The following is a 12936-nucleotide window of genomic DNA, read 5'->3' on the forward strand; positions in this document are numbered from 1 at the left end:
CAAACGTAACAAAGAAAACTTTGATGGCCTACCACATCAAAGAAGCATATTGGCACTACAGAGTGGGTATTACTTGAAAGACTACAGTTACAAAGTTGGTTTGACTGACTGTCCATACTGCGAATGTGGAAGTCGTGAGACAGTAGAGCACTTTTTACGTGAGTGTCCTATATCTTTAGGACGGCCAGCACATATTTATGCAATCTCGCCGGGCATATGTATGTTTTTGACAACACAGAAAATGACGTCACTCGACCTTCAGCTATTTCCGGAAGTAAATAAAATGAAAGTAGAAATGCTAAACTTGAAAACGAAAGCCGCATTTTGATTCGTAGATAGTCAAGGGTCATGCGCAGGGATCATCCCGTCTAAATGTATGCGCGTGGAAGATATAACCGTATTTGAGAGCTGCAGATCTAGACATTTCAGAAATATTTTCAAAATAAGTTTCGCGTTATAAATGTTGTTTCTACGGAAGCGTGAAAGGGCCATCAGACGCTAATACGTTTTAGTACGTTAAGGACTATGCTATTTCGACAATGCAAAATTCGTATGTAAAACTGAGATTGTCGTAACAACACGAGAAATGCACGGGGATCAAAAAGAAACTAATAATTATAAGAAAATGTATCTCCGAATAAATTATAAAGTATCAATGACACTCAAAAACATGTCCCAACAGTGCACTAGAAGAAAATGCATAGAAATTTTTGGGGTAAGTATTTGGTACCGTAAGTCTCTCATATATATACAATATATATATTCTTCAATCAAGGATATGTCAGTGTAAATGAGCTGAGCGTTAGCTTTCTAAGAAAACGCCGTTAAACTATGTTACACGAATCACACGTGCACCGCTCTTTTACAAAACTGTGTCCGCCATGTTTTCTTCAGTGAACGAAATAAAAGGAGTATTTTACCTTAGATTTCCTTATTGTAGAGTACGATTGACTTTCTAATCTAAATGAAACATCACTTTTTTATAACATCCCACTGTCCGATCTTTCTGATCACTTAACGATCACTCACAATTACAAAATAAAACCAACGTATCATCAAAATTATCACTTTACACGGCTTCATGGACATCACGGCCTACTAACATTAAATTTGTAATCATGCGCCAACCGAACAAATGATGAAAGATCGGTACTTTTTCAAAGACATGTTTTATTTCCTGTAATTTTCTGATATTCTAACCTTCAAACAACCGAATTGTATGCACAGAAATAACGAAACATTTATGCAATATAGCTTTTAGTTTGAATTTTGGACCTATCTTTTTCCAGCCCAACAACAGACATGTATATGTCACAAACCCGGCCTGTCCTCGAAATCAGTGTCAAAGGTTACTAGAACATAAATACAATAAATAAACAACCGCTTACTATAGTAGTCGCAACTTGACCGCGATGGTTGACCTTAGGCTGATTATTCATATCGAATATTTCATTATAGAAATCAAGGGTGCTTAGGGTAGCCGTATATATTTATATGGAATTAGTTTGTATATAATGCAGTTTCAAAGTATATATACTTACATTTGATCAGTGAAAACTTTCCAATACACTAATTTATATTTACACAAGTTTACATTTCCTTTTTCTCGTGCATCTCTAGTTTTACGTACACTCACTTTTCAAAAATAGATTGTGCCTCATTATGTATTATAATACAAAGGTCAACCATCGGGGTCAAGTTGTGTCCACTATATGTTCTTGTATTAATAAACTTTGATAATGTGGCAGTTGGCCTGAATACAATCGACTCTGTTTATTGTCCAATACAGGTAAATCCAATAATTCTTTGAAATAGATCTATGGCGGGTTATCTTTGAGCACCCCTGGACTTATTGGACTCAACTGCCACATTATCAAAGTTTATTAGTAAGTCCTGTAAGATGAAACGGCTCGTGTTTATACATTCATATATATTCCGTATCGGGAACATTGACAATCACAAGTCGATCCTTACCACGAACATGAAAACAGTTACTTTTATGCCTTTGTTTACATTTCAAAAGTAACTATTCACATATACGTTCAAGAACGTAAATTTCGTGCTTTCCGACCCACATGGTGTGTAAACTTCTGTATTTAAAAGTATGGTGTATTCGGCAAACCATTTGTAACTTCCGACGTGGTAAATGTCATTGTCAGTTATATTTACGAAATTTAATTGAATATTTATGTTTTATACTTGCAAAAGAAAAACTTGATGGTCATGGTCGCTGGCTTCGAATTCCTCGCCCATCACCGACGTGGGATCAAAAACCCACTTGAGGTGTGAAACTTTTCACGTAAGGAAGCCATCCAACTGAGGTTAGTGTCTCGATCTAGGTACTAGTCTGAGCCTCAAAAAATGTCTGGAGGGACCCCTGGAGCCTTTCACCACCAACAAAACCTGGGAAAAGTTCATTGTGTCGTTTCGGTGTTACTCACAATCAAACAAAATAAACATTGTTCCCGTTTTTGTTTGTTTGTTTTATATAAATGAATATGCAAAAAGGGTTTGTTTGTTTCAGTGTAACGTCAAAATATAATATTACAATTATATATCAACAGTGAATGCCACATGCATTATTTGTTCACGAGGGGTTATGCTTTAATCTTACAGATAAAACAAATATATTCCTATTGTATAAAGGGTTAAGGTAAATATACATGTATATGTGTGTGTACTCGTGGAATTAAATGTTAAGTGTAAAAAGTATATATTCACAGTTCAAATCATCCATGCTAAATAATACGTACGATATGTTTGCTTTCTCACTGTCTAACATGTTCGAAATGATTTATTCGATTTTTATCATAGAGTTCTAGTTTATTTTTCACCTTAAATTAAAGCAAACGTGTTCAATATAATTTTAAACAAACTCTGAAGTTTAGTAGGTTGTAGCATTCTCTAGGTCAATGGTATTTTTATTACCTTCTGTAGTCAGTCATTATCTATTGTGAAAAAAAACTCTTTTTAACCAAAGTGGAAAAATTCAGGTACTTGAAAATGCAGCTTTCTAAAGTTAGAATTCTCGATGTCATTTGTCAGACATACCTTGTAAATAAATAATATTATTACAAAATTAATACTGCTATTTCTTTTATTGCACTTTGCGGACTTATGATAAAGTTATTTATGTGCATCTGTTCACAACGAAGCACTGACCCTGAGGACTATGTATGGGAAAATATAAGAGTGAACTAAGTGTTGACTGAAAAAGGGCAACATTTATTTTGCCGAACAATACCTTAACAAATATATATTTTCACATATCTGGGCGAAAAATACCGCTTAACAAATATATATTTTCACATATCTGGGCGAAAAATACCGCCATTGCAAAACAATACATTAAAAAAATATATATATTTTCACATGTCTGGGCAGAAAATACCGCCGAAAAATACCTTAACATTTATATTTTCACATATCTGGGCGAAACATACCGTCCTTAACAAATAGATATGTTCTCATATCTGAATGGAGTTACAGTCCAATACCATAACAAATATATATATTCACATATTAGGGCGGATATAACCGCCGAAAGCATATTAAGAAATGTAAATGAATTTGCATATTAAGAGAAATCTTTCAAAATTAGAAAATTGTCACTTGAAAGAGGAGGCGGAATAGCATGTGGTGGTAAGATAAAACCAGAAATTAGCCAAAATAAAATTAAAGAAAGAAGCGTGCTATTCACTCTTGAATGCTGACGAAGAAGGAAGATGCCGTTTCACGATTGGTTCAACGGTATAAAAGGAATTCATTGATTGGCTTTTACCGTAGTATATAAATTAACATATTTCAGAATAGGACCGATTTGCTCCAAATGTACAACAATGACATAAATAATTTTATCTACCTATAAAATTCATATATATATATATGAACAGTACAATTCCTGTAAATGAGCACTACGTAAGCGCTCAGGCCCCTCTCGCACACCATACCTATAGTTCGGACTTCTTTAATGTGTAAAGGCATGTGCACAAAAATGACAAATTTTGCCAACACCTGGTAAATTGTAATGTGTTTTTTAGAAAAGTAATAAACGGAAATAGAAAAATAGCTCTCAGTTCATTTACACGGATAGTTTAGCTTTATTATGTATGTTATAGTTTTTCGCAGTTATGAACGATGACATAGAATACTTACCCCGAAAATTGTGACACGAACATACTGATAACTTTTCCCACTTTACTTTTTAAATTAAAGTAAGAGTTCAGCACTTCATGGTTTTGATGTATTGTCACATTGGAATAACGTTTGTTTTACAGTAACTTCGAAATTAATTAGAAATAATATCATGTACCCCACCCACCTAATTCATAATTTCAAAATAGCATAGGCCTTAAGGCTGCGGAAAGGATATACACCAGTGCAAGAGAGAAGGCAAAGAAAGAGATGTTTCTCTTGACAGGTATATCTATCCTCAGTGAGAAGCCCTTCCTAACCATTGATGAAAATGACCCCAACAAAGAATGGCGACGGGCACTCAACAATGAACTGAATGATTTCATTGAAGCCACCAAACGTTTTGGTTCCCGTGGTCCAAGAAATGTTCTCGCATAACCACTTTAAAACATAGACATAGACATAATTCGTAAACATACCCGAGTGTTTTTACCTGAGAGATCCTACCAGAAGTAGACGATACCGACGAAGCGTTCAATCGGCCGAGTTTTAGGCTATGACTCATTACCAACTCAACTCAAAAAAATAAACAATGATAAACATTTCACATGAGAATTAACAGCCTATCGTGTGATCAGATGGTACGATGGGCGCCAAAATATTATCATTTATCGTGCTAACAAAACCTGTCGACTCTGAAAATGCTGTGAATAGCCCAAAACATCCGGGTTGAAATCAATTCGAATGAATTTCGATATGTACAACAGTACAATGATCAGGTGATATAGAAAAAGCAGGCATCGAACACAACGATTGTCCACGAAACGCTTGATTTAGGTAAGGGTTTATTATTTGCTTGTAAAAAGTCAATGGAATAAATGTAAATGAGATTATGTATAAATTCTTGAACATTCCTACCGGTATATACAGGTTGGGGAAGGTATTAAATTTAGCTAAATTAGCTATTTATAGCTAATATAGCTACATATGGCTAAGAAGTGAACAAAAGAAATGTATATTTTTCTCACCCTTGATCACATTGTGTCAGTAATCATAATAGCCTGTACTAAACACCTGGAGTGACTTTAAGGCCAATGTAAATTGAATCAGTGATTAACTTTCCCTGAATGGTAGTTGTCAGCACATTACTATACCAATTTCAAAGTATTTTGATATTACATAAAATTTTTAATATTTTAGCTTATGCTACAAGTATGCAGCACTTTGTGTTATGTCAATTAATGTCCTTCATTTCTTTCAGTTAGTTATTTTTGACACAAACACTGAACACAAAAACAATTTGTCACAGCCTAACAACAGTCACAGTGTGATGACCATGCAGTGTTTATATATGTTATTAAAGGTCCATTACTAAAACCCGAACGAGTATTATATGAAAACCAGAGTTTGTAGCTGAGACTTCCTATTTACTGAAAATATGGCCCACTGCATCGGTTCTGACCAAATAGTCATGAATATGTTCAAGAATAACTAACAAATAAACAAAAACTGTTGCCTATGTCAAACCGAAAGTATGCTTTCCGACTGCTTACGAACCCGTCGAGCATCTTCGGACTTTTTCGGAAGAACCCTCCGAAACGAGGCTATAATTTATAAATAGATGCAAAATATATCGTATGTCCAAACGATAACGTGATTTTTACAAACTTAGCACATGGAATTCAACAATTTTGTAACTCACAAAAACTTCATGAATACAGGTAATATACAGCTATACTACAAGTTTTCATAAGGACAATTCAGGCCCTTCCCGAATAAAAGTGTTTTTACAACTTCGTCTGTACACTTTTTCAGTTAATCTCTTTTCAGTATAATTTTAAGAATATAAATGAGTAACTACATTACACTGCAGAAACAAAGTATGATCGAAATTTACCTAAATACACTTATTTATGTACACATGGCTACATTAATTTAATAAGATTTTAGACATTAAACACATTGTCTTGGCCTAATATATGTCACTGTCAATTTTAAATTTAAATTTTGTACATCTCATATTTTTCGTGCAAGCCGTGCATAATTACCATCATGAAAATACAGTTATTTTGTTGCGCGTCTTAAATGGATATCCGTTTGAAACAATTTTAAAATCACGTGATCCCGAAGAATTTCCGACCGATTACGGAAAAGCGATAAACACGAAAGTAGGACAAAATGACCCCCCATGTCAGTCTAAGAAAATACAGAAACAATCATTTGTTTCTCTGTACATGTGTTGATTTCAAGGGAATACTGCACGGCTATCGTAAAGTTTAGTACTATATTTCAAAATGTGTAGTCTTTTTTTAAGATTTATGTCTATTCATTTGTCTTTATTTTGCACCTTTAAGCTGGCAAGAGGAGATCATTTGTAACTGTATTTAATGCTTGAAATTTACATAAAAATGTACTAGTTTAAATCTTCATTCAATTCTTTCCACCTCCCTTGGATTTGATATATACATTAGACATGCCAGCTACACAACATGTCGTATGATTTCACAAATCTTTCAAAAATGACAACTTTGTTTACATATTTTCATAGTTGTGTTATGTGTGCTTATGAAAGAAGAGCTGAAAACTACCAAAATTGGAAAAATAATGTTTGTTTTGTGTACTTTATTTGATGATTAACTTGGAGTGATGCAAGGATAAATGAGCCGTGCCATGAGAAAACCAACATAGTGGGTGTGCGACCAGCATGGATCCAGACCAGCCTGCGCATCCGCGCAGTCTGGTCAGGATCCATGCTGTTCGCTTTTAAAGCCTATTGGAATGGGAGAAACTGTTAGCGAGCATGGACCTGACCAGACTGCGCGGATGCGCAGTCTGGTCTGGATCCATGCTGGTCGCAAAGCCACTATGTTGGTTTTCTCATGGCACGGCTCAAATTGAAAACGCATCGGTAAATAATTTATTTTATTTCTGTAAAATGATACAAATGTCAACTTAAGTTTATACGCAAGATACTAATATGCACCTATTAACAGTTTAAGGCCTATGCTATTTTGACATATGTAAAATTCCTATGTAAAACTGAAATTGTCGTAACAACACGAGAAATGCACGGGGATCAAAGAGAAACTGATAACAATGAGAAAATGTATCTCCAAGTAAATTATAAAGTATCAAAAACATTAAAAAGCATGTCCTAACAGTGTACTAGAAGAAAATGCATAGAAATTTTCGGTGCAAGTATTTGGTACCGTAAGTCTCTCATATTTATACAATATATATATATATTAATAAATCAAGGATATGTCAGTGTAAATGAGCTGAGCGTTAGTTTTCTAAGAAATCATCGTAAAACTGTGTTACACAAATCACACGTGCACCGCTTTTTTACAAAAATATGTCCGCCATGTTTTCTTCAGTGAACGAAATAAAAGTAGTGTTTTACCTTGGATTTCCTTATTGTATAGTACGATTCAGTTTCTAATCTAAATAAAGCATCCCTTTTTAGCTCATTTGATTTTTTGAAAAAAAAAATGATGAGTTATTGTCATCACTTGAGCGGTTGTCGGCGTCGGCGTCGGCGTCGGCGTTGCCTGGTTAAGTTTTATGTTTAGGTCAGCTTTTCTCCTAAACTATCAAAGCTATTGCTTTGAAACTTGGAAGACTTGTTCACCATCATAAGCTGACCCTGTATAGCAAGAAACATAACTCCATCTTGCTTTTTGCAAGATTTATGGCCCCTTTTGTACTTAGAAAATATCAGATTTCTTGGTTAAGTTTTATGTTTAGGTCAACTTTTCTCCTAAACTATCAAAGCATTGCTTTGAAACGTTGGAAATACTTGTTCACCATCATAAGCAGACCCTGTACATCAAGAAACATAACTCCATCTTGCTTTTTGCAAGAATTATTGCCCCTTTTGGACTTAGAAAATCAGTTTTCTTGGTTAAGTTTTATGTTTAGGTCAACTTTTATCCTAAACTATCAAAGCTATTGCTTTAAAACTTTGAATACTTGTTCACCATCATAAGCTGACCCTGTACATTAAGAAACATAACTCCATCTTGCTTTTTGCAAGATTTATTGCCCCTTTTGGACTTAGAAAATCAGTTTTCTTGGTTGAGTTTTATGTTTAGGTCAGCTTTTATCCTAAACTATCAAAGCTATTGCTTTGAAACTTGGAATACTTGTTCACATCATAAGCTGACCCTGTACATTAAGAAACATAACTCATCTTGCTTTTTGCAAGATTTATTGCCCCTTTGGACTTAGAAAATCAGTTTCTTGGTTAAGTTTTATGTTAGGTCAGCTTTTATCCTAAACTATCAAGCTATTGCTTTAAAACTTGCAACACTTGTTCACCATCATAAGTTGACCTGTATCAGCAAGAAACATAACTCCATCCTGCTTTTTGCAAGATTTATGGCCCTTTTGGACTTAGAAAATATCAGATTTCTTGGTTAAGTTTTATGTTTAGTCAACTTTTCTCTTAAACTATCAAAGCATATTGCTTTGAAACTTGCAACACATTGTTGACCATCATAAGCTGACCCTGTACAGCAAGGAACATAACTCCATCCTGCTTTTTGCAATAATTATTCCCTTTTGGACTTAAGAAAATAATTTTCGTGGTTGAGTATTATGTTTAAGTCAACTTTTCTCATAAACTATCAAAGCTATTGCTTTAAAACTTGCAACAGTTTTTCACCATCATAAGTGGACACTGAACATCAAGAAACATAACTCTATCCTGCTTTTTGCAAGAAGGATGGCCCTTTTTAGACTTAGAAAATCATGGGTAGGACAATATTTCTATTACACAAAAAAAATCAGATGAGCGTCAGCACCCGCAAGGCGGTGCTCTTGTTTATAACATCCCACCGTCCGATCTTTCTGATCACATCACTTAACGATCACTCACAATTATAAAATAAATCCAACGTGTCATTAAAATTATCACTTTACACGGCTTCATGGGCATCACGGCCTACTAACATTAAATTTGTAATCATGAGCCAACCAAACAAATGATGAAAGATCGGGACTTTTTCAAAGATATGTTTTATTTTCTGCAATTTTCTGATATTCTAACCTTTAAACAATCGAATAGTATGCACAGAAATAACGAGGAATTTATGCAATATAGCTTTTAGTTTGAATTTTGGACCTATCTTTTTCCAGCCCAACAACAGACACGTATATGTCACAAACCCGGCTTGTCCTCGAGTAAAATGTCAGAGGTTACTAGAACATAAATACAATAAATAATCGCTTACAATGTTTTTGTACCTCCTGTAAGATGAAACGGCTCATGTTTATACATTCATATATACTCCGTATCGGGAACATTGGGCAATATCCAGGAATAGCCCCCGGGGACTTTAGCATACCGTCCCTATTTTCTCAATGAGAAAAAGTATGAAAATGCGTGACTTCACAATCTGGATCATCCAGACGCTGCTTGATTTTGTAAAAGTCTAAAAATAGTACAGTTATTTCCAACTCACCTGTCAAAAATGAAGTTTCCTGTCAATGACATCGTTGGAAGGTAGATCTGTTGAAAATTTATTCATGTGTGCACGTCCTTTCCAAAGTAATAAAAGTACAAAATAGTTCTACAGTAATTCAGTTGTTACAAATGTTCTTTGCACATTATTTGCTACTTGCACAAGGAATAGAACTAGGCCTATATACAATGTAATGTAAACGTTACCCCTATATACAGGAAAGTTGCTGCTTGCAACACTTGTCATTGTCTGGTATTTTATTGTTCTTCTAAACGAAGTCGTCATCTGAAGATGACCACACCAAGAAGTTTTCTTTCGTTTATGGATTTTTCGCCTGTGCCTTTCCTTTATTAGACGACTTAGACGACCCACCTTCTTTCTTCGTCGGCTCGAACCCTTTAGGATGGCATACCATCTCTTTTCGCATACGGGCCTCTCTAATGCATTAAAATATATGTATACAATAGCCCATATAGATTGAAAGATGTTTTGATTAGAATATAATATACATGTTAAAACAGATTTCTACTTCATAATTGGTATATGAAAGATTACGTCAGTATATTTTATGATTTACTAAATAGAAAAAGGTATGATCTTAATACCTGGGATGACCCATCAAAGTAAAATTAATTACTTATTTCCAATGGGGTCCCATTTAATGTTAGGTCCAACACTGGGCTGCCCAACACTGCTGCTCCAGGTAAATCACCCTTCTCCGTGTCACTTGACAAGCTACTGTCACCAAACATTTCAGTTAGCTTCTGAACGGTGTCACGAGATAACGGCGCTTTTGTAGTAGTTTGTCCAACGGTGGGAGGTCCATCATCATCACTACTTCAAATGATAATTGGTTCAGACTGCACGTCAGACTGTGTATCAGGTTCACTGGTTCCGGCATCTGATTCTATTTGCTGTATCTCCCAATCACTAAAAGGCAGAGTAACATCGTTTCTGTTGGCAGGGATGCCGCTCCATGAATCAAACAGCGGTGACGAATATGTGTACGTGGTATGAGAATTAAGGGAATAAATTTCCCTTACTAAATCAAAAAATGAACTGTATACCATTCCTTTGCATTCGGACCGCCAAATAACTTCCGCCATATGGCCTTCTCACTGTGTAGCCTTGGTACCTGCCATGCGTCGGAAATGATCCTTGGCGTGTTTCCATGCACCGATTTTATTTGTGTGCACAGTAACAATTTCACCAATTTCCACGTTGCGATAACGCTTTTTGAACACATACTTATGGAGAACTGTAAAATGCCGAAATCCCATGTCATTCAGTCGGATGTAAGCGCTCCATCCATCACTATGTATGGTGGATCGTGGTGCTACGTGGCGCTTTATCAACGGCAAGAGAGTCTCTTGGGTGCGATCCTGTACTGGATAGAGCGTGTTGGATTTCCGCTCCACCATTTAAAAAACCCAAATTTTAAGCCCTTTATTGGGATTACCACGGTGGAACTTAACTCTGCGTCCTAAGAGTGATTCGTCTATTTCAATGTCACCTTCCAAAATCGTTTGCTTTCTGTGTCGGTGGAAGTGTTCTTTGAAGCATTCGCCCAGTACAGCAGTACTACGAAACCCTACCCCAGAAAACTTTGATACTTACAGCAGAGACATGTTATCCAAGTAACACTTGATGAAGTTCATTAAGTCAGGGACTGACAGCTTCGATCGTTCAAAGAAGGTATTGCTTCTGATAGTGACTTCTTGCGATTCTTCTTGCATCTAAGCGTTTGCCCTGAAGCCCTCCCTGTACGTTGGCACGCCCTCATAATCCCTCCATAGTTCTCGAACACTTCCTTCCCACTTGTGTCAAATCCAACCTTAACTTTGCCCTTGCATGGCATTTCATATGGCATCAGACGATGTGTAATAAGCCAATTATTGACGGTGGCGTCGTCTTTACTAAATAGGTAATAGAATGTCCGTAATATCCTCTGCATTTTCCTTCCTAACTGAAATTTCCACTGCTAACACCACTACTTCAGCTACCGCTTGCAGTAACGCTCGCACTTGATTCCGACATGTTTCCACTTAATTTCATGAACGAATACGCCCAAGGCGGGCTGTGCATTTCCTTTTATACCCAACGCAGTGTGTAATAAGGAAAGGTTTACTTACTATAACCAGTTTACTGTGCACTAGCACAGTATCATATGAGGTGTCATGTGGGGCTTTGCTATTGTATGATAACAATGATTTAACGGAATGAATCTGTACAAATATTGCATGAAAAGAAAACGTCCCGGGACGCTTTCTTCAATGGAGACTGCAATTAAAGAAAGCGTCCCGGGACGTTTCCTTTTCAAGCTTTATTTATTTACATTCATTCCGTAAAATGCTTCATTAAGACAGTTATCCCCGAGACAATGCCAAGCCCCATTTTTATATAGCTTGGAAGCCCCCGAAGAAAACCCTCTTACCGGGTATTCTTCCCCTTGAGTAGGAACACACATAATTGTACTAATTACATCCTTAGAAAAATATCATCGCTATATATATAATCCAGGAGTACGTCTCGGGACGTATTCCTGGATTATATATAGAGGGACGAATTTTATATGTCTGCTTTATTGCTATGATCTATACCCATTGCTAGTAATACAGAAGGCATATAAAAATCGTCTGTCTATATATAATCCAGGAATACGTCCCGGGACGTATTCCTGGATTATATATATAGCGATGATATTTTTGTAAACATTCATCACTACAATTATATCCATTGCCACTGAAGGGGAAGATTCCCCATGAAGAGGGTTTTCTTCGGGGGCTTCCATGCTACATAAAAATGGGGCTTGGACCAGGCCGTTATAGCAGAAGCCTATATGCTTGGAACATTTCTAATAGACGCTATGAATATTTAGATGGAACTTTGCGCATTTATATACATGCATCAAGATGATAGAAATGCTCGTATGTACATGTAAGTGATATCATATGGGTTTATTTTTGTTATCGGACTATTTGCGGAATGATACATTGATACTATATTTAAAACCAAGCGTCTGAGTGATCCAGGTCAGTGACATATATACACTATATAAGAATAAAAAAAATAGTCCTGTCAGCAAATTCCCCCAGGGGACTATTCCTGGATATTGCCGAACATTGACAATCACAGTTCGATCTTTTCCTCAAACATGAAACAGTAACTTTTATTCCTTTGTTTACACTTCAAACATACGTTCAAGAACGTAAATTTCGTGCTTTCCGACCCACGTGGTGTGTAAACTTTTCTAATTAAAAGTATGGTGTATTCGGCAAACTATTTGTAATTTCAGACCGTAAATATCATTTTGAATAACATTTATATTTACGAAATT

General features: G+C 35.9%; 1 pseudogene; it reads right to left on the reverse strand.

Annotated features, from left to right (window-relative positions):
• Positions 1–10438: 10438 nt before the first annotated feature.
• On the reverse strand, positions 10439–11335 carry LOC123552995 (uncharacterized; annotated as a pseudogene).
• Positions 11336–12936: the final 1601 nt, after the last annotated feature.

The sequence above is a fragment of the Mercenaria mercenaria genome, chromosome 4 (genome assembly GCF_021730395.1).
Source record: "Mercenaria mercenaria strain notata chromosome 4, MADL_Memer_1, whole genome shotgun sequence".
Taxonomy (NCBI): Eukaryota; Metazoa; Mollusca; class Bivalvia; order Venerida; family Veneridae; genus Mercenaria; species Mercenaria mercenaria.